This window comes from Neoarius graeffei, chromosome 4 (genome assembly GCF_027579695.1).
Source record: "Neoarius graeffei isolate fNeoGra1 chromosome 4, fNeoGra1.pri, whole genome shotgun sequence".
NCBI lineage: Eukaryota > Metazoa > Chordata > Actinopteri > Siluriformes > Ariidae > Neoarius > Neoarius graeffei.
In genome coordinates, this window is record NC_083572.1 from 107,718,967 (window position 1) to 107,740,025 (window position 21,059).

Consider the following 21,059-nt stretch of genomic DNA (forward strand, 5'->3'; position numbering starts at 1 on the left):
GCAAAACTACAGTTGATGTTCACTATGAGGGACAGACAGCAGCTCTGGACATACTGGTGGTTCGGAATCGGGGGCCAAATCTGCTGGGGAGGGACTGGATGGGCGTGTTGCGTCTCAATTGGAAAGAACTGTTCAAGCCAATTTTCAAGGTGTCAGATAGTGAGCTGCAACATGTTCTCTCCAAACATAAGGACATCTTTAAGGATGAGCTTGGGACCCTGAAAGGTATGGAAGTTCATTTCCATGTCGACACGTCTGTCAAGCCTCGCTATTGCAAGGCCAGGCCCGTGCCTTTTACCATGCGACCTAAGATTGAGGCAGAGCTAGACAGACTACAAGCTGTAGGTGTCATTGAACCTATTACACACTCTGATTGGGCAGCACCCATTGTGCCTGTGCTAAAGCCAGATGATACTGTAAGGATATGTGGAGACTATAAATTAACAGCAAACATAGCTTCAAGACTAGAACAGTACCCACTACCAAGAATGGAGGAGATTTTTGCTACACTAGCTGGTGGCACAAGCTACTCTAAACTAGACATGTCCCATGCCTACCAACAGTTGGTGCTGGCTGAAGATTCATGTAAGCTGGTGACGATTAACACTCATAAGGGGTTATTCCAGTACACACGTCTTCCTTTTGGAGTTTCCTCAGCTTGTGCAATATTTCAGAGGACCATGGAGAACTTATTAGCAGGGATTCCGCACACAACTGTTTACCTTGATGATGTCCTTGTGACAGGTCCCTCGGAGGAAGCCCATCTCCAAAACCTCAGTCAGGTGCTGACACGACTAGAGGAAGCAGGTCTCAGGCTAAAGAGGTCTAAGTGCGAGTTCATGGCCCCAGCAGTTGAATATTTGGGCCACCGGGTAACTGCCAGCAGTCTCCAACCCTTGGAGAAGAAAGTAAGAGCTATAAGAGAGGCCCCAGACCCCAAAAATGTTTCTGAAGTGCGGGCTTACCTGGGAATGATTAATTACTATGGCCGATTCCTTCCAGATTTATCCACAGTGTTGGCCCCCCTACATTGTCTCTTAAAGGCGGGGGCAAAGTGGGTGTGGGGCTCTCAGCAGCATGCGGCATTCCAGAAGTCAAAGGACTTGCTTTCAGCATCACCACTACTCGTTCATTATGACCCCCAGTTGCCCCTAATCATAACTTGTGATGCGTCTCCGTACGGAGTTGGAGCAGTTTTATCGCATAGGATTGAAGACACTGAGAGGCCGATCTGTTTTGTCTCTCGCTCATTGTCGCCAGCTGAAAAAAATTACTCTCATTTGGAGAGGGAAGCCCTTGCTGTAATATTTGCAGTAAAGAAGTTCCACCAATATATGTATGGGCGTGATTTTACCATACAAACAAACCATAAGCCCTTGCTGGGCCTCCTAGGGGAGATTAAGAACATTCAGCCAACAGCTTCACCACGCCTTCAGCGCTGGGCTTTACTGCTGGCTCAGTATCAGTACGTTCTCAGGTACAAGCCAGGACCGACCATCACCAATGCTGATGGTCTCAGCAGACTTCCCCTTCCTGAAAGGCCTAGGGAGACTCACCGTCCAGCTGAACTGACATGCTTACTGAGACAGCTTCAGACAGCCCCTATTACAGGCCAGCAGCTTAAGTTGTGGACTGCAAGAGATCCTATACTGTCAAAGGTCTGCCGTTTCATCAAAGAGGGATGGCCTCCCAGCTGCGGCTTTGCAAACATTTTTCAGAAGGCAGGTGGAGCTCAGTGTGGAAGACGGCATCCTGCTCTGGGGACTACGCGTGGTGATTCCATTACAAGCTTGTGAGATACTGCTTGATGAACTTCATGAACCACACCCAGGAGTCTCGAGAATGAAGGCGACAGCCAGAGCTCACATGTGGTGGCCTGGGCTGGACAATGAAATAGAGCAGAAAGTGCAAGCCTGCACTATCTGTCAAGAAGTTCGAAATGCTCCCCCCCCAGGCACCAGTCTCTCCTTGGGAATGGCCTGGAAAGCCATGGACGCGAATTCACATAGACTACATGGGTCCATTTCAGGGTGAGATGTTTTTGATAACAGTAGATGCCCATTCAAAATGGCTGGAAGTTGCTCCAGTCAGTTCTGCCACCTCAGCAGGAACAATTGAGCACTTGAGAGAGCTGTTCAGCATCCATGGCCTGCCACACACAGTCGTGTCAGACAATGCGGTGTATTTCACAAGCGCCGAGTTCAGGGGTTTTCTGTCTTCTAATGGCATAAGGCACATAACATCTGCCCCCTACAAGCCGTCCACGAATGGTGTAGTTGAAAGAGCAGTACAGACAGTCAAGAGGGCCTTGAAGAAAACCAAGGGATCAGGGGGGTCACTTAAGACTCGCATAGCAAGGTTTTTAGCAGCATACAGATCAACACCTCATGCAACAACAGGCAGATCACCAGCAGAGATGATGTTTGGGTGCCCTGTCAGGACAAGATGGGACCTATTAAAGCCAGACACTCAGGCCAAGGTCCTCCAGAACCAAGAACGCATGATCTGCAGGGAGAACCGCACCAGACAAGCCAGGGCTCTGACAGCAGGGTCCGAAGTTTGGGTGAGGGATTTCACAGGTCATCGGAAATGGGTACCAGGTGTGGTCATCTCTAGCACAGGCCCTCTCAGTTGCAGGGTCCGGGTGGGAGGCCAGGTGCATAGGCGCCATGTGGACCACCTTTTAGCAAGAAGGGGATTAGAGGGTCACCACCAGCTGAACGAGTACCCGGAACCAGAGACCAGGGCAGATTGGGATGCTGATGCCATGGGACCTGAGCAGCCAGTCAGGCTACCAGACACTAAGCCTGAGGAACATGAACAGAGGCCCTGTGCTACCTTGGAGGGGGACGTGAGTTCAGCAGAGCAGACTCCTCTTCCTCCTGTAGCAGAGCCGGCTGTTAGGGAAGAAGAAGAGTGCCCTCGTCATTCATGCAAGGCAAGGAAGGCTCCTGAGAAACTGAATTTGTAGTTAGAGTGGCCAGAGCTGTTGGGGTAGAATAATCCCCGTTCTGAGTCCACCAGAGCTGGGGCAGTCTACCCCCACTCTGAGTTAGTGGTATTGATGTTATGTTGATGTTTTTGTTTAAGGGGTTTTCTTGGGGAGGTTGTAACGTTTCTAAGAGTGGAGGGATGTTGTATCCTGCATTTATGGAGCCGCCACTAGGTGTCGGTAGCATGATGGGTATGCATGAGTGAAGTAAAAAGTAAAGTGAGGAATCGAATTAAAAACACACGGTTCTTGTGGACTTAACCAAGCTGCCATGCGGTTTTCTTTCTTAGCTAGAGCAGTAAGAAAGTATAGCACAGTTCATCTTGTTTCAAGAAAAAAAAAAACAAAGTATGCTTGTTTTGGGAATAAATGAACTTTACTGAAATCTTTGAATCTTGCCCCCAAAATGCACTGTTGCTTTGGAGTTGTGTAAGCACTGTAAGTCAAAATGCGTAGACGTTTGGTCACCTTGCATATCTTTAGTTTACTGTGACTGTTTACTTAGTCATTCAGATTGAGCTCCTTCTAGATGCTGTACATACTCTAGACCAGAGAAGTGCCTTCAAAAAGTTTATGAGTAAGTGGAGGGCGTTTTAGTGAGCTCTTTTTGGAATGCTGTGAGTTAAGTTCAGTGTTTTGTTTTGTTTGTTTGTTTGTTTTTGTGCCTGATCTTGTAAACCCCTCGTACACATGAATAGTCAGTGCTCCCAAAATGCACTGTTGCTTTGGCGTTGTGTAAGCACTGTAAGTCAAAATGCGTAGACTTTTTTTATTATTATTATTTTATTTTTTTGGTGCCTGAGGTCCTGGGGAAGTGGAATCTTAAGAGATGTTTTAATGTTTGAATGTTGAAATGGGAAAAAAAAAACTTGTTGCAATGCTACACGTGTCGTCAACTTGATTCAAGATAGTCTCTGGTCTCATATCTAGAGTATTTTACTAATTACAGGTCACAAAAGGAGAATCTTTTAAGCTAGCAATGCTTAGTTGTAGAATTTAACAATCTTAATATTAGTATATTTATCTTAAATTCAGTTTTTACTGCTAAGACTTTGTCATGAATTTAAGTGAAATACCCTTAAAATGAAATAAATAAAAATGACTTGAATGGCTAAATGTAAGAAGTACGATCTTGTTATAAGAACTATTTTGATTATTTTGAGTTAATCAGATCTCGCATAATAAGTTCCCCAATCTAATTTTGGAATTATTTCATCTAAAAACAGGTTAGATTTTTCATCTTACTTTAAGAAATCTTACCAAGTCAAATTTGACTAGTTCCATTGGCAGATTTTTTTCACCTGATTCAAGCAAATATGCTTTGTTTTAAAGGATATGGGACATGGATTTTTACCTGGGCATAATTATGTATAAAGGACATAAGAAATGCCATCTAAATCACTGCAGGACGTCAAAAATGTGAAAATCATCACATTATTCAAGTTTTTTTTATACATCAGCGTAAAACAAGGATTCGTTAATGAGCTAGGTGGTCACGTGACCCATGACGTCACAAAAACTTTCCAAGGAGCCAGCGCTTGGGAATCTAATGTAAACAGGTTACCGAAATGGACACCATCGACAGTGATATTCCCGATGTTTCACAGAGATGTGAAGTTAGACCCTATCAATTTGAACCGATAGCTGGAAATTCACATGAACATGGATCTTGTCTTTACTCTGACGGGTCAGATGATTCTGAGAGTGAGAGTTCATTCAGCCCTCATGAAACTGAAAGCGGTCGGCTGGATAACACTTCCTGGTAAGTTAAAAACAATTCTGCTCAAAGGCTAATGATCTGTTGAAAGAAGTATTATTTTTGTATCATACATTGAAAGTTCATCATAGATCTAGCTAAAGTCCGTTGCAAGCTAGTTTTTTTTTTTGCTGATATTTTTCGAGATTGATTGAGATACAATGCTTCCAGAGTCTGAGATGAAAACATTCAAAATGGCGAAACGAGTCAGAATTATGATAATCAATAATTGATACACCCAAAATTATAATACTAATCCTTACCTCGGCTTTCAGTCGCTTAGCGCAGAGGTCTTCAACAGGGGGGTCGCCAAATCGCACCGGATCACTCATATCAACAAAAATATTCCTGCCCTGTCCCCTGGCCTCCGTGCAGGGATGCAAACAGCGCGCCTTTCGGCGGATGCTGCCTTTTTCACGGCTGAATCGCGCAGATCCGATTTAAAAAAAAAAAAAATAGCGATGTTGGTTCATGGAGCATGAGGCATGAAGTGTAAGGATGAGAGAGAGGCGGTTTGGGTCGGGAAGCTGCGCGCATTTGTGCAGCCTGGCGCAGGTGTGCGCGGCTTCCCGATTTGAACTGTTTTTTTTTTCTCATCCTTATGCTTCCTGTTTCATGTTTCATGAATTAATATCGCTCAGTACCTGAGTATTAATGTTGAAAGAATCCTCAGTGAAATGGTCCGAATACAGTTTGTGAGAAACAGTAGGTGCAAAGTTTTTTTCAACAGGTGTTCTGTAAAGTTGTCCTACCAAGCCTACTGCGCATGCGCAGGTGAGCCCACACTTTCCTCAGCTTCGGGTCCTTGGGGAATGCAAAAAAACTTACTCCAGGGCATTTCCCATTGGAATTATTGCAACCATAAGCAGCACAATACACCATAATGTCCAATGTATGATGTCCAATGTACTTTAAAGACTATAAAAACAATTTTCTTGTCATCCACTTCTCCATTCATTTACCCGCTTGTGCTGTGCCCGAAAGTTTTTGTGACGTATGATCACGTGACAGCGGCTCTTCCGGTTGTAAAATATGCATATCGGAGCTCAAGCAGAAATGCCATATAATCATCACGAATATAACGATTTTGCTGAATTTAATAGATGATTTTGTATTTGTTGATGCAATTAATTCATATTTTTAATGGAAAGAAACTGATATAGTGTGCTTTTATGTTTCATGTCCCATATCCTTTAATCTTTTATTTCTTATTTTTGAAAGGCCATTTTTTGCAGTGTGAGAGGTTCAAAAGCCACCTTTCTTGATGCCTTTTTGTGAAATCCTGTGTTCGTTCACCTTTTTTATTAGTTCACGGGGAACCCTGAAGAAACTTTTATCAGTTTCACGGTTTGATCGATTCGAATAACCTAAAACAATGCAAGTGTAAGGCATTTTTCATGAGAGCAATGTACCTTCTCCGTACAAATGCTTTGTCAACTGAGGGTGGCTGACCACCAGATAAAGTTTTGAATAACTAATGAGGCGTATGTGACGTCACGTGAAACCCAGCAATTGTAGCCACCACTGTATTTACATTACCTGTGTTGCACATAATTAATGTAAATAAGTAACTTTAAAGCAGGTATGTGGACAGACTGGATGCCGATAAGGACAGGTCCATTACAGCCCATGATTAACGCGATGTTGGGGAATTTGTCCCATTACCTTGATGAATGCCTTGTAAACATAAGGCACAGCTGCTAATGTATCATCATAATCCAAGATTAGGAAGAGCCACCAGGCCGATAAATGCAATTAGGCACTGACAGGACTGTCTCATCTGTGCTGCGTTTAATTCATTGTCGTGTTCAAAAACATACTGCCAACTCGGGGGGAAAAACTTAATTAATAACAAAGGCCATGTGAGTTTTTAACCCATGAGCAAATGCCAAATCCTGATGGCAGTCTGAGAACTGAAATACATTTTTATTCATTCCCCCACCCTCTTGCCTGGCTGTCCTTTAGCGCTTAATTGCATGTGACATTTCAGGTCGTTTGACCATCGTAGCCGTTGGTTCCTTCACTACTAGTCACAGTCTTACACTCACCCCCTTTCACACAAATCCAAATTGTCTCCTTCAATTTTCTTCTAGATCTTATTTTTAGCTCTTGGGACATTTAACTGATGTTTTCCAGAGGCATTTTGAAACTCCCCAGCAGTCTGGCCTGCCATTATCAGAGCGATGGTCAATTGAGATGATCAATTTGCATAATGAGGCGTTAAATTGTACCCATCTCTTCCCTTTGCCTACCCTTCCCACCGTGTCCTGATAGGCCCAACCCCACACATGCTCATAGAAATCATCCAGCTCTGATAACACAAACCACCAAACATCAGCATCCACAGATAAGCCTTCTCTGCTTTTTATTATGTCTCCTATTTATTATGAGGAGTCTGTTAATACTTAATGGAAGCGTAATATTAGCCCCTGCTAACTTATATCTCTGAGTTAAAAATAAACATAACTCACACTGATACCGAATCTACAGAAAATAAATTAACCGGGAGATTATTTAACAGGGCGGCATGGTGGTGTAGCGGTTAGCGCTGTCGCCTCACAGCAAGAAGGTCCGGGTTCGAGCCCCGTGGCCGGCGAGGGCCTTTCTGTGCGGAGTTTGCATGTTCTCCTCGTGTCCGCGTGGGTTTCCTCCGGGTGCTCCGGTTTCCTCCACAGTCCAAAGACATGCAGGTTAGGTTAACTGGTGCCTCTAAATTGAGCGTAGGTGTGAATGTGAGTGTGAATGGTTGTCTGTGTCTATGTGTCAGCCCTGTGATGACCTGGCGACTTGTCCAGGGTGTACCCCGCCTTTCGCCCGTAGTCAGCTGGGATAGGCTCCAGCTTGCCTGCGACCCTGTAGAACAGGATAAAGCGGCTAGAGATAATGAGACGAGATGAGATTATTTAACAGTTATTCCATGAAATCGAGTCGTACATGAGCTGATAGCCGATGAGGTGCGTACCACAGAGTCAGCTATAATCCATGTACAACGAGATTGAGTGGAGTAACTGTTTTATTCTATCCACATTCACTGGATTTTGAGAAACGAAGCTTTTTTTTTTTGCAAATTCGATAAATAAAAACTTTATACAAAACGCCCAACAAAATCATTTCCGCTGAGAACGTGAAAAATGCTATAATAATTTTTCAAAAATAAAAAAGATACGTTCTTACCATCAAATACTTTCATTCCATATTTTGTTTTTTTCTGTATTTTTTTGGGTTTTGTTTTTGAGTATAGTTTTTATTTCATCCTCGTTTGGTTCAGTAACACACTCCACCATTTTCTTCTTCTTCTTTAGGGTTTTTTTAGCAGTTGGCAAATCAACTTAAAGGTGTGTTACTGCCACCGACTGGGCTGGAGTGTGAAACAGGAGATACAGTTGTGCTCATAAGTTTACATACCCTGGCAGAATTTTTGCTTTCTTGGCCTTTTTTCAGAGAATATGAATGATAACACAAAAACTTTTTTCCCCACTCATGGTTAGTGGTTGGGTGAAGCCATTTATTGATAAACAACTGTGTTTTCTATTTTTAAATCATAATGACAACAAAAAACATCCAAATGACCCTGATCAAAAGTTTACATACCCCAGTTCTTAATACCGTGTATTGCCCCCTCTAACATCAATGACAGCCTGAAGTCTTTTGTGGTAGTTGTGGATGAGGCTCTTTATTTTCTCAGATGGTTAAGCTGCCCTCCTGTGGGTTCACCACCCACAGAGGTAGCAGTAGGGGTTTGGTGCAGTGTGGATTGGGTGGCAGTCGAAGGCAGGGGCTTCGATGACCTGATCCCCGAACACAGCGGCTGGCTGTTGGGACATGGAATGTCACTTTGCTGGGGGGGAAGGAGCCTGAGCTTGTGCGGGAGGTTGAGACGTACCAGCTAGAGATAGTCGGGCTCACCTCCACGCACAGCTTGGGCTCTGGAACCCAGCTCCTCGAGAGGGGCTGGACTTTCCACTTCTCTGGAGTCGCCCGTGGTGAGCGGCGGTGGGCTGGTGTGGGCTTGCTTATAGCTCCCCAGCTCAGCCGCCATGTGTTGGAGTTTACCCCAGTGAACGAGAGGGTCGCCTCTCTGCGCCTTCGGATTGGGGAGAGGGCTCTTGCTGTTGTTTGTGCCTACGGGCCAAATAGAAGTATAGAGTATCCGGCCTTCTTGGAGTCCCTGGGAGAGGTACTGAGGGGTGCTCAGACTGGGGACTCCATTGTGCTCCTGGGGGACTTCAATGCTCACGTGGGCGACGACAGTGACACCTGGAGGGGCGTGGTTGGGAGGAACGGCCTCCCCGATCTGAACCCGAGTGGTGTTTTGTTATTGGACTTCTGTGCTAGTCACGGTTTGTCCATAACGAACACCATGTTCAAGCATAGGGGTGTCCATAAGTGCACGTGGCACCAGGACACCTTAGGTCGGAGGTCGATGATCGACTTTGTAGTCGTTTCATCTGATCTCCGGCCCTATGTCTTGGACACTCGGGTGAAGAGAGGGGCTGAGCTGTCAACTGATCACCACCTGGTGGTGAGTTGGAGCCGCTGGCGGAGGAGGAAGCTGGACAGACCTGGCAGGCCCAAACGTATGGTGAGGGTCTGCTGGGAACATCTGGCCGAGCACTCTGTTGGGGAGGTCTTTAACTCCCACCTCCGGGAGAGCTTTTCCCAGCTTCCGAGGGAGGCGGGGGACATTGAGTCTGAGTGAACCATGTTCTCTACCTCCATTGTGGATGCAGCTGTTCGGAGCTGTGGCCGCAAGGTCTCCGGTGCCTGTCGTGGCGGCAATCCCCAAACCGGCTGGTGGACACCGGAAGTAAGGGATGCTGTCAAGCTGAAGAAGGAGTCCTATCGGGCCATGTTGACCTCCGGGACTCCTGAGGCAGCCGACGGGTATCGGCAGGCCAGGCGTGCTGCAGCTCGGGCAGTTGCGGAGGCAAAAACTCGGAACTGGGAGGAGTTCGGGGAGGCCATGGAGAAGGACTATCGGTCGGCCTCGAAGAAATTCTGGCAAACCGTCTGGCGCCTCAGGAGGGGGAAGCAGTACTCTGCCAACACTGTTTACAGTGTGGGTGGGGAGCTGTTGACCTCGACTGGGGACATTGTCGGGCGGTGGAAGGAATACTTTGAGGATCTCCTCAATCCCACCGTCATGTCTTCCACTGAGGAGACTGAGGCTGATGACTCAGAGGTGGACTCGTCCATTACCCAAGCCGAAGTCACTGAGGTGGTTTGCAAGCTCCTCGGTGGCAAGGCACCGGGGGTGGATGAGAGCCGCCCTGAGTATCTCAAGTCTCTGGATGTTGTGGGGCTGTCTTGGTTGACATGCCTCTGCAACATCGCGTGGCGGTCGGGGACAGTGCCTCTGGAGTGGCAGACTGGGGTGGTGGTCCCTCTTTTTAAGAAAGGGGACCGGAGAGTGTGCTCCAATTATAGGGGAATCACACTTCTCAGCCTCCCAGGGAAAGTTTACTCCAGGGTACTGGAGAGGAGAATTCGACCGATAGTCGAACCTCGGATCCAGGAGGAACAATGTGGTTTTCGTCCTGGTCGCGGAACACTGGACCAGCTCTATACCCTTCATAGGGTGCTCGAGGGTTCATGGGAGTTTGCCCAACCAGTCCACATGTGCTTTGTGGATCTGGAGAAGGCATTCGACCGTGTACCCCGTGGTATTCTGTGGGGGGTGCTTCGGGAGTATGGGGTTCGGGGCTCTTTGCTAAGGGCTGTCCGGTCCCTGTACGAACGGAGCAGGAGTCTGGTTCGCATTGCCGGCAGTAAGTCAGACCTGTTCCCAGTGCATGTTGGACTCCGGCAGGGCTGCCCTTTGTCACCGGTTCTGTTCATAATTTTTATGGACAGAATTTCTAGGCGCAGCCAGGGGCCGGAAGGAATCCTGTTTGGGAGCCACAGGATTTCATCTCTGCTTTTTGCGGATGATGTTGTCCTGTTGGCTTCTTCAAACCAGGACCTTCAGCATGCACTGGGGCGGTTTGCAGTCGAGTGTGAAGCGGCTGGGATGAGAATCAGCACCTCCAAGTCCGAGGCCATGGTTCTCGACCGGAAAAGGGTGGCTTGCCCTCTCCAGGTTGGTGGAGAAGTCCTGCCTCAAGTGGAGGAGTTTAAGTATCTCGGGATCTTGTTCACAAGTGAGGGAAGGATGGAGCGTGAGATCGACAAGCGGATCAGTGCAGCCTCCGCAGTGATGCAGTCGCTTTACCAGTCCGTCGTGGTGAAGAAGGAGCTGAGCCAAAAGGCGAAGCTCTCAATTTACCGGTCGATCTACGTTCTGACTCTCACCTATGGTCATGAGCTTTGGGTAATGACAGAAAGAACAAGATCGTGGATACAAGCGGCTGAAATGAGTTTCCTTCGCAGGGTGGCTGGGCGCTCCCTTAGAGATAGGGTGAGAAGCACAGTCACTCGGGAGGAGCTCAGAGTAGAGCCGCTGCTCCTCCACATCGAGAGGAACCAGCTGAGGTGGCTCGGGCATCTTTTTCGGATGCCTCCTGGACGCCTCCCTGGGGAGGTGTTCCAGGCATGTCCCCCCGGGAGGAGGCCCCGGGGAAGACCCAGGACACGCTGGAGGGACTATGTCTCTCGGCTGGCCTGGGAACGCCTCGGTGTTCTTCCCGAGGAGCTGGCCGAGGTGTCTGGGGAAAGGGAAGTTTGGGCTTCCATGCTTAGACTGCTGCCTCCGCGACCCGGCCCTGGATAAGCGGAAGAAGACGAGACGAGACGAGGTAAAGCTGCCCATTCTTCTTGGCAAAAAGCCTCCAGTTCCTGTAAATTCCTGGGCTGTCTTGCATGAACTGCGCGCTTGAGATCTCCCCAGAGTGGCTCGATGATATTGAGGTCAGGAGACTGAGATGGCCACTCCAGAACCTTCACTTTGTTCTGCTGTAGCCAATGACAGGTCGAACTGGCCTTGTGTTTTGGATCGTTGTCATGTTGGTACATCCAAGTACGTCCCATGCGCAGCTTCCGGGCTGATGAGTGCAAATTTGCCTCCAGTATTTGCTGATAACCTGTTGCATTCATCTTTCCTTCAACTTTGACCAAGTTTCCTGTGCCTTTGTAGCTCACACATCTCCAAAACATCAGCGATCCACCTCCGTGCTTTACAGTAGGAATGGTGTTCCTTTCATCATAGGCCTTGTTGACACCTCTCCAAATGTAACGTTTATGGTTGTGGCCAAAAAGTTCAATTTTGGTCTCATCACTCCAAATTACCTTGTTCCAGAAGTTTTGAGGCTTGTCTCTGTGCTGTTTGGCGTATTGTAGGGGAGATACTTTGTGGCATTTCAAAATCAGAGCAAAATCAGAGCCCCTGATTTTCCATTTGTTAATCACAGTTTGGACACTGCTGACTGGCATTATCAATTCCTTGGATATCTTTTTGTATCCCTTTCCTGATTTATACAGTTCAACTACCTTTTCCCGTAGATCCGTTGACAATTCTTTTGCTTTCCCCATGACTCAGAATCCAGAACCGTCAGTGGCTGGATGAAAGATGCAAGAGTCTGTCTGGATCCCAGAAACTCACTCAGCTTTTATGCACACACACTGATTACAAGCAAACAGATCACAGGTGAGGATGCTACCTTTAGTTGCCATTTAAACCCATTTGTGTCAACTTCTGTGCATGTTATCAGGCCAAAATCACCAGGGTATGTGAACTTTTGATCAGGGTCATTTAGGTAGTTTCTGTTGTCATTATGATTTAAAAAGAGAAACCACAGTCATTTGACAATAAATGGTTTCACCCAACCACTAAGCATGAGTGGAAAAGATGTTTTTGTGTTATCATTCATATTCTCTGAAAAATGGTCAAAGAATCATAGATTCTGCCAGGGTATGTAAACTTATGAGCACAACTGTAATGGGGAGAAAAAAAACAAACTATACTCTTTTAGCTATTTATTTTTCTTTTAAATACTTGAGAACAAATATTAGGTCAAATAAAATACATGAAAATGAAAATAAATTATGAAAATGAATTCGACTGGCCTGCAGGTAGTACTAAAACTAATCGAGATAGGCCAGTCTGTACATAAATAAATTACAAACACAATTACAATAATTTCGAACAATGACAAAAGAAGCAAAGCATTTGAGAGAGGAGAAAAAGAGGCTAAGTAACAGAATAGAAATTTGGTGACATAGTTACCAGATAAGTTAATAAAAAAATGAGGAAATTACTGTTTCATTTGTTCGATTAAAGAGTCTAGTTCAAGATAACTATCTTCATTTTCAAGAATCTTGAAAAGTTTTCCTTTTAAAGCTTTTCTCAAAGAGTTTTTAGATAAGTTTTTTTTTAGATTGGTTGGTATCTCATTCCAGATAAAAACAAAGTGATATATCTGATTTGATACGCTCCGCCATTTTGTTTTTCTCTACTCATGGTATACGAGCCGATATCCTAGTAGTAGAGTAGCCGATCAGAGCGTGCGATTGCTCATATCCAGTGAATGTGGATAGAAAATATAAAATATTCTAGTCTAGTTACAGATGATAGTGAATCAGTTTGCTTTTTTTGAGAAATAAATGCTTGATACATGTTGAATAATCTGCCATTTATATAAGACAGTTTCGGTTGGTTATAAAGCCAACAACAGAAGAGAAAGCACAACAAATCTTTAGAGATACTGACAAAATCACAACAGTAGGAAGAAAGTATTGGTGGGTTCATTGGAAATGACAGAGGATATTGTAAATAAACTTAAGATTTGGTAGACACATGGTGTGACCAACTGACCCGATTGTCCAAGATTGCAAGATCAGAGCCTCAAGCCGCTTACACAGCTTTTGTAAGTGGGTTCAGACACAACTTGACCTACCACCTTAGAACGATGCCCAACATTGAGCAGCATCTTTCTAGATTGGATGCAGTTGTGGATAACATATTTATCTCAGCAATTACAGAGGGTCATATTTGCACTACTGATGAATGCCTTTTGCTTTCCTTACCAGTAAAGAAAGGAGGCCTGGCAACATCTATCTTCTCGAGCATTGCTGATTTTGAGTATGCCAGTTCTCACGTAGTTAGTCAACAATGAATTACAAGCATTAAGAATCAAGATAGTGCTCCAGCAATAGATAATGAACAACACAAGATCTCAAGGAGAAACATAGTCAGAGCTAGAGAAGAAAGGAACAATACCATCTTACAACAAGTAAGTGAGAAGATGAATCCAGACCAACTTGGAGCAAATGATCTAAGCAGGATGAAAGGTGCTTCAGGCTGGTTAACAACACTACCATTAAAATCGGAAAACTTCATCCTTAACAAGAGAGAATTTTATGATGCGCTCAGCCTTAGGTACCGCTGGACACTGAAGTATCTTCCATCAACATGTCCCTGTGGTAAGAGATTTGATGTTGATCATGCTATGTTATGTATGAAAGGTGGTTTTGTTTATAGGCACCATGACGAGGTATGAGACCTGTTTGTTGACCTTCTTAAGGATGTATGTATCAATGTTCAGGTTGAGCCACAACTTCAGACCTTGACAGGAGAAGTTCTCACCAGTACTACCAACCCCTCTGATGAAGCCCGACGAGATGTCAGTGTGCGGGGTTTTTGGCAAAGGGGACAATGTGCATTTTTTGATGTACAGTGGTGCTTGAAAGTTTGTGAACCCTTTAGAATTTTCTATATTTCTGCATAAATATGACCTAAAACATAACCAGATTTTCACACAAGTCCTAAAAGTATATAACGAGAACCCAGTTAAACAAATGAGACAATAATAATAATAATAATAATAATAATAATAATAATAATAATAATCTCATCTCATCTCATTATCTCTAGCCGCTTTATCCTTCTACAGGGTCGCAGGCAAGCTGGAGCCTATCCCAGCTGACTACGGGCGAAAGGCGGGGTACACCCTGGACAAGTCGCCAGGTCATCACAGGGCTGACACATAGACACAGACAACCATTCACACTCACATTCACACCTACGGTCAATTTAGAGTCACCAGTTAACCTAACCTGCATGTCTTTGGACTGTGGGGGAAACCGGAGCACCCGGAGGAAACCCGCATGGACACGGGGAGAACATGCAAACTCCGCACAGAAAGGCCCTCGCCGGCCACAGGGCTCGAACCCGGCCCTTCTTGCTGTGAGGCGACAGCGCTAACCACTACACCACTGTGCCTATATATATATATATATATATATATATATATATATATACACAGTGGTATGCAAAAGTTTGGGCACCCCTGGTCAGAATTGCTGTTACTGTGAACAGTTAAGCAAGTTGAAGCTGAAATGATCTCCAAAAGACATAAAGTTGAAGATGACTCGTTCCCTTTATATTTTAAGCAAAAACAATTTTTTATTTTCATCTTTTACATTTTTAAAATGACAAAAAAGGAAAAGGGCCCAAAGCAAAAGTTTGGGCACCCAGCATGGTTAGTACCTAGTAACACCCCCTTTGGCAAGTATCACAGCTTGTAAACAATTTTTGTAGCCAGCTAATAATCTTTCAGTTCTTACCTGAGGGATTTTCACACATTCGTCCTTGCAAAAGGCTTCCAGTTCTACAAGTTTCTTGGGCTGTCTTGCATGCACTGCTCTTTTGAGATCTATCCACAGATTTTCAATGATGTTTAGGTCAGGGGACTGTGAGGGCCAGGGCAAAACCTTCAGCTTGGGCCTCTTGAGGTATTCCATTGTAGATTTTGAGGTGTGTTTTGGATCATCGTCTTATTGTAGGACCCATCCTCTTTTTAACTTCAACTTTTGTACAGATGGTGTGATGTTTGCTTCCAGAATTTGCTGGTATTTATTCGAATCCATGCTTCCCTCGACCAATGAAATGTGCCCTGTGCCACTGGCTGCAACACAACTCCAAAGCATGATCGATCCACACCCATGCTTCAGAGTTGGAGAGGTGTTCTTTTCCTGGAATTTGGCACCATTTTTTCTCCAAACATACCTTTGCACATTGTGGCCAAAAAGTTCTATTTTGATTTCATCAGTCCATAGGACTTGTTTCCAAAATGCATCAGGCTTATTTAGATGTTCATTTGCAAACTTCAGACGCTGAATTTTGTGGCTAGGATGCAGGAAAGGTTTTCTTCTGATGACTCTCCCATGAAGGTCATATTTGTTCAGGTGTCGCTGCATAGTAGAACAGTGCACCACCGCTCCAGGGTCTGCGAAATCTTTCTGAAGGTCTTTTGCTGTCAAACAGGGGTTTTTATTTGCCCTTCTAGCAATCCAATGAGCAGTTCTTTCAGAAAGTTTTCTTCATCTTCCAGACCTCACCTTGATCTCCACTGTTTCCGTTAACTGCTATTTCTTAATAACATTACAATCTGAGGAAACAGCTACCTGAAAACACTTTACTACGTTCTTGTAGCCTTCTCCTGCTTTGTGAGCATCAATTATTTTATTATTCAGAATGCGAGGGAGTTGCTTAGAGGAGCCCACGGCTGTTGATTTTAGGGACAAGTTTGAGGAGTCAGAGAATTTATACAGCTTTGAAATCTGCATCATCTGACCTTTCTTAACAAAGAATTCGAACAAGCCACAGCTCAATAAGCTAATTAAGGTCTGGAACCTTGGTAAAAGTTACCTGAGAACTCAAATGTATTGGGGTGCCCAAACTTTCGCATGGTGTTCCTTTTCTTTTTCACTCTCCAATTGTACAAAACAAAAATAATCCACAAATCTTGCAGAAAACGCTGAAAAGAAATGTGTCATCTTTACCTTTATGCCTTTTGGTGATCAGTTCATCTTCTGCTCACTGAACTATTCCCAGTAACAGACATTTTCAGTAAGGGTGCCCAAACTTTTGCATGCCACTATATATATATATATATATATATATATATATATATATATATATATATATATATATATATATATATACAGGGTGCAATTTGTCAAAAAACCAGAAGGGGGGATTTTTTTTTTAATCATGAAACGTCACAAAACTAAGGTAACAATAGGCTAACAGCTCAATAACATCCGATGATATCAAATGAATAACACTGTGGCAGCGGGGGCGTGGTCAAGCATCGGTCTGTGACAGGAGGGCGGAGTCAGGGAAGGTAAGTGGCAGAATCACTACACCTGTCGTTAATTCATGTGTTTGTGTGTCTTCCCAGTGACCGTGCCCTATTTAAGGAGAGAGAGCGAGAACAGCGGGAGCTCTCTCCACAACTAGACGACTGATGTGTGTGCGTGTGTGAAATCAGCGAGTTGTGTGAAATCAGTTCTGTCCTGCCGTCCTTCTGTCACAGACCGATGCTTGACCACGCCCCCGCTGCCACAAACACTAAATGAAAACGAACACTAAACCAGAGATAGTAAATTAATCTTCCTATCTCTCTGACTAAATACACTAACACACAACAAAGTTCGCATTGCTTGTCGCGTTGCTGTGATGTTTCTCTCCCTCCAGATTAAATGGACAGTGACTCGAAAATCACTGAAATACATGAATACTAAATGAACAGTTTGTTCTGATGGCGCAGTTCATGTGGCCTTTTCTGCTTTCCCGTCGGTGCGCTATCCGCCGCGTTTCGCCCTTCTTTAATCCACATTTCTGCGAATTTCTCAGCAGGGAAGGAACGCACGTCTGGCCCATTGACAGCGAGGAAAAGAAGGCTGTCAGTGTGGATACATTCATTCTGTTGCGCTCATCAGTAAGGATGTGATTCATGGCGCTAAATCCACGTTCACACTCTGGATATTGTTATTATCTACAATGTATCTATTTGCTGGGGACGTTCGTGAACATCAAAGCTGCCACTTCGGGTCATTTTGAAAGTGAGTGCAATGTAGACCATAGAAAACTGTGTCACAACATGCCTGTCATGTCAACTTTTTTTTTTGGTTTGTTTGTTTTATTGACGAGGTTGTCCCCGAGGATTTTTTTTCAGCAGAGATAAAAACCAGAGGGGGGGATGATGCCCACCATCCCCCCCAGCAAATCGCACCCAATATATATATATATATATATATATATATATATATATATATATATATATATATATATATAGTCTTTGGCAAAATATAAGTAAATTTATGAAACACAGTCCCATTTTCTAAAGCAAGAAGGCAAGTAGCTGTTCTTAAAACTTGTTTCTGCACTTGAACAAAGGTAGCTTTCTCAGATTTCTGAGTTCATACCTATGATTTTTGCTTTCAGGTAGCAAATCATACAGTTTACTATCAGTACCAAAATTAGCTTCATAAAAGGATTTACACAGAGATTCTCTATGATCAAATAACGTTGGCAAATTTAGACCCTCATCATATGACAGGTGTGGATGTATGACACGAACAGCATGACGTTGAATATCTTCCACATGATCCCTCAGCAAGTTTAACATGGTGCTGGCGGTTCTGCAGAAAATTAGTGCACCAATTTAATAAAATTGGAGAAATATTAAGCAAACAAAGCTTGTGTAACAAAATGTTATGGTAGATCCTGTCAAAGGCTTTCGAGAAATCAATCAGACAGGATTGAACCACAGTTCGATGAGTTTCAGTTGCAGTGAGCCATTGGTGAATTGGATGGACCAGAGCATGTGTAGTTGAAGACTTCTTAACACAACCAAACTGGAAAGGATCAGTGTATGGAATCACAATAGTAGCAAGCCAATCAAAAACAAAACCTTCAAGAACTTTGCTAAGAACAGCAGTCAAAGATATTGGCCTAAGGTCACTGTCAATAGAACATGGTTGGGGAACTTTTGCCAAAGGAATGACATTAGCACACTTCCACAGCGAAGGAACATGAGCTTGAGAAATTGAAAAATTGAAAATAGAACATACAGGATGGCTGATGACAGATGAAAAGTTTTTCAGTACCCAGTTAGGAATTTCATCCATTTGACTTGCATTCTTTGATGGCCAATAATGAGCGTTCGACGGCTTCTGGGCTGATGGTGTACTCATCCGGAGTATGGGTTACTGGGAAAGGTGCAAATTCCAGAGGTTGAAGATCGTTTGCAACTTTACTGAAGGAGTTGTTGATGGCCTTGACGAGATCAGTGTTCCTCAAAACTGATCCTTCTACAGTAATACTTGATAAAGGTACTGATTTAGATAGACCAGACAAAAGTTTGATGTTATCCCACCACTTTTTTGGGTTAGTGACAAATGTATGACTAACGTTGTCATGGTAAAAGTGACTGCGCGCCAGTTTGCATAGTTTATTCACTTTATTTCGGAATAGCTTATACCAAGAGGAGCAACCATTTACCCAAACACGCTGACGTTTCTTAATAGAATTCTTGATCTCAGCAGTCATCCAGGCCTTATCAGTGGGATGAAGTTACATAGTACGCTTGGGTATGCAGGTGTCAATAGCAGTAGAAAGCACAAATTGAAATTCATTAAACTGGTCTTCACAAGAATTCATTCGGTATAAAGGAGTCCAATTAACGGCTTGGAGAGAGAAGAGTACTGCAGTTCTATTAGATGTTCGGCAATCATGCCTTAGCACCCTTGTAGTTGGTAGACTAGGGGCAGTCTTCATAGAAGGCTGGAGAAGAACACTGGAGTGGTCAGAAAGACCTGCAGGTGATAAAATCAGAGCATCATCGTAATGGTTCGACAGTGTAGAAAAGACTTGATCCAAAGTATTACTACCCTGTGTTGGTTTGGTGACAAGTCTTTTGAGTCTGAAGGAAGAACAAAAATTTCCAGGCTTAAATTGGTTAAAATCTCCAAGAACTATAATCGCAGAATTCGGGTATAAAACAAGCGTTGAATCCAGGCTGTTGAAAAGGTGTTCACGTAATCTATTGTTATCATTCTGGGGCGGATGGTATACAGTACCCATAATGATTGAGTTAATTCCTCTAGGTAAATGGTGGGGTTTGATGACAAACCACTGACTTTCAATGTCAGGATCATTTAATTGACACAGTTCAATGCAATCGTAACGTGAGCTAATAAATGTACACAAACAACTGCCACGTTGATCTGCTAATCGATCTCTTCGTAAGGTTACATATCCGGGTATGTTAATAAGTTGATCTATCATACACGAAGACAGCCAAGTTTCAGTAGACACATGCACACCTGTAGTATGTAGTGGCAATGACTTCATGATTTTTTTAAATGACAAAATTGAGAATATCCGACAAAAAATTCAAACTACTAATTTAAGGTCAGACAATGTAAGTGACTCTGTAGTTAACAATATAACTGTATCAGATCAGCAATTAGAATGTTTTACTCCCCTTAGAAAAATGGTATTACTTTCATTAATCTCGGCATCAAAAGCCTCAACTTGTGTTCTAGATCCCTTACCTACACATCTATTCAAACAGATAATACCTGAAGTAATTGAACCACTTCTAAAAATAATAAATTCTTCTCTTACGATTGGCTATGTACCCAAATTCTTTAAACTAGCAGTTATCAAACCCCTGATTAAAAAACCTGACCTTGATCCCTGTCAGCTGTCCAATTATCGGCCAATATCAAACCTCCCCTTTATCTCCAAGATCCTTGAAAAAGCTGTGGCACAGCAGTTATGCTCATATTTACATAGGAATAACATCCATGAAATGTATCAGTCAGGATTTAGACCTCATCATAGCACAGAGACAGCTCTGGTTAAAGTAGTAAATGACCTACTGTTGGTGTCTGATCAGGGCTGTGTCTCGCTGCTTGTGTTGCTTGACCTTAGTGCAGCATTTGATACCATTGATCATTCCATTCTTCTGGATAGACTAGAAAATGTTGTGGGAGTTAAGGGAACGGCCCTCTCCTGGCTCAGCTCTTATTTAACCCTCATCCTACCATGCTATTTTACACCTTAATCTTACCATGTGGGGTCCGTTTGGACCCCGATACTTTTCTTTAAAATTAAAGCTTATAAAGACAAAATCACCAGATAAGTTTTGTTCAGAACATCTTGTATTAATAACAGCAATACACTAAAGGGCCCAAGGCATAAAGAACACACTTAAGCTTCATCCTACCAGCCAATTTTACATACACAAACTACCAGGCGGGGTCCGTATGGACCCCAGGAGGGAATACCTTGAAATCAATGCAGTAAGAACCAATTCAATGCAGCAAATAGACATAACTTTATTGAAGAACAAAATCCACTATGGCTGAATATCAATGATGTATTATAAATGCAATAACATTGCAATAATATTGCAATAACTAGCATACATGTAGCAAATTATAGCGCCACAAAAAAAAATTGGCATTATATACATGATTTTTGCAGCTCATGCAGCTGTAAAACATCCTGGATTACAACTTAGGTATTTTCTTACAGAATTTGAAACAAAAAAGTAATTGTAAAATAATTTAGGGCTTTTG

General features: G+C 43.7%; 1 pseudogene; it reads left to right on the forward strand.

Moving 5' to 3' along the window:
• Nucleotides 1-299: 299 nt before the first annotated feature.
• Nucleotides 300-2,971, forward strand: LOC132884662 (uncharacterized protein K02A2.6-like; annotated as a pseudogene).
• Nucleotides 2,972-21,059: the final 18,088 nt, after the last annotated feature.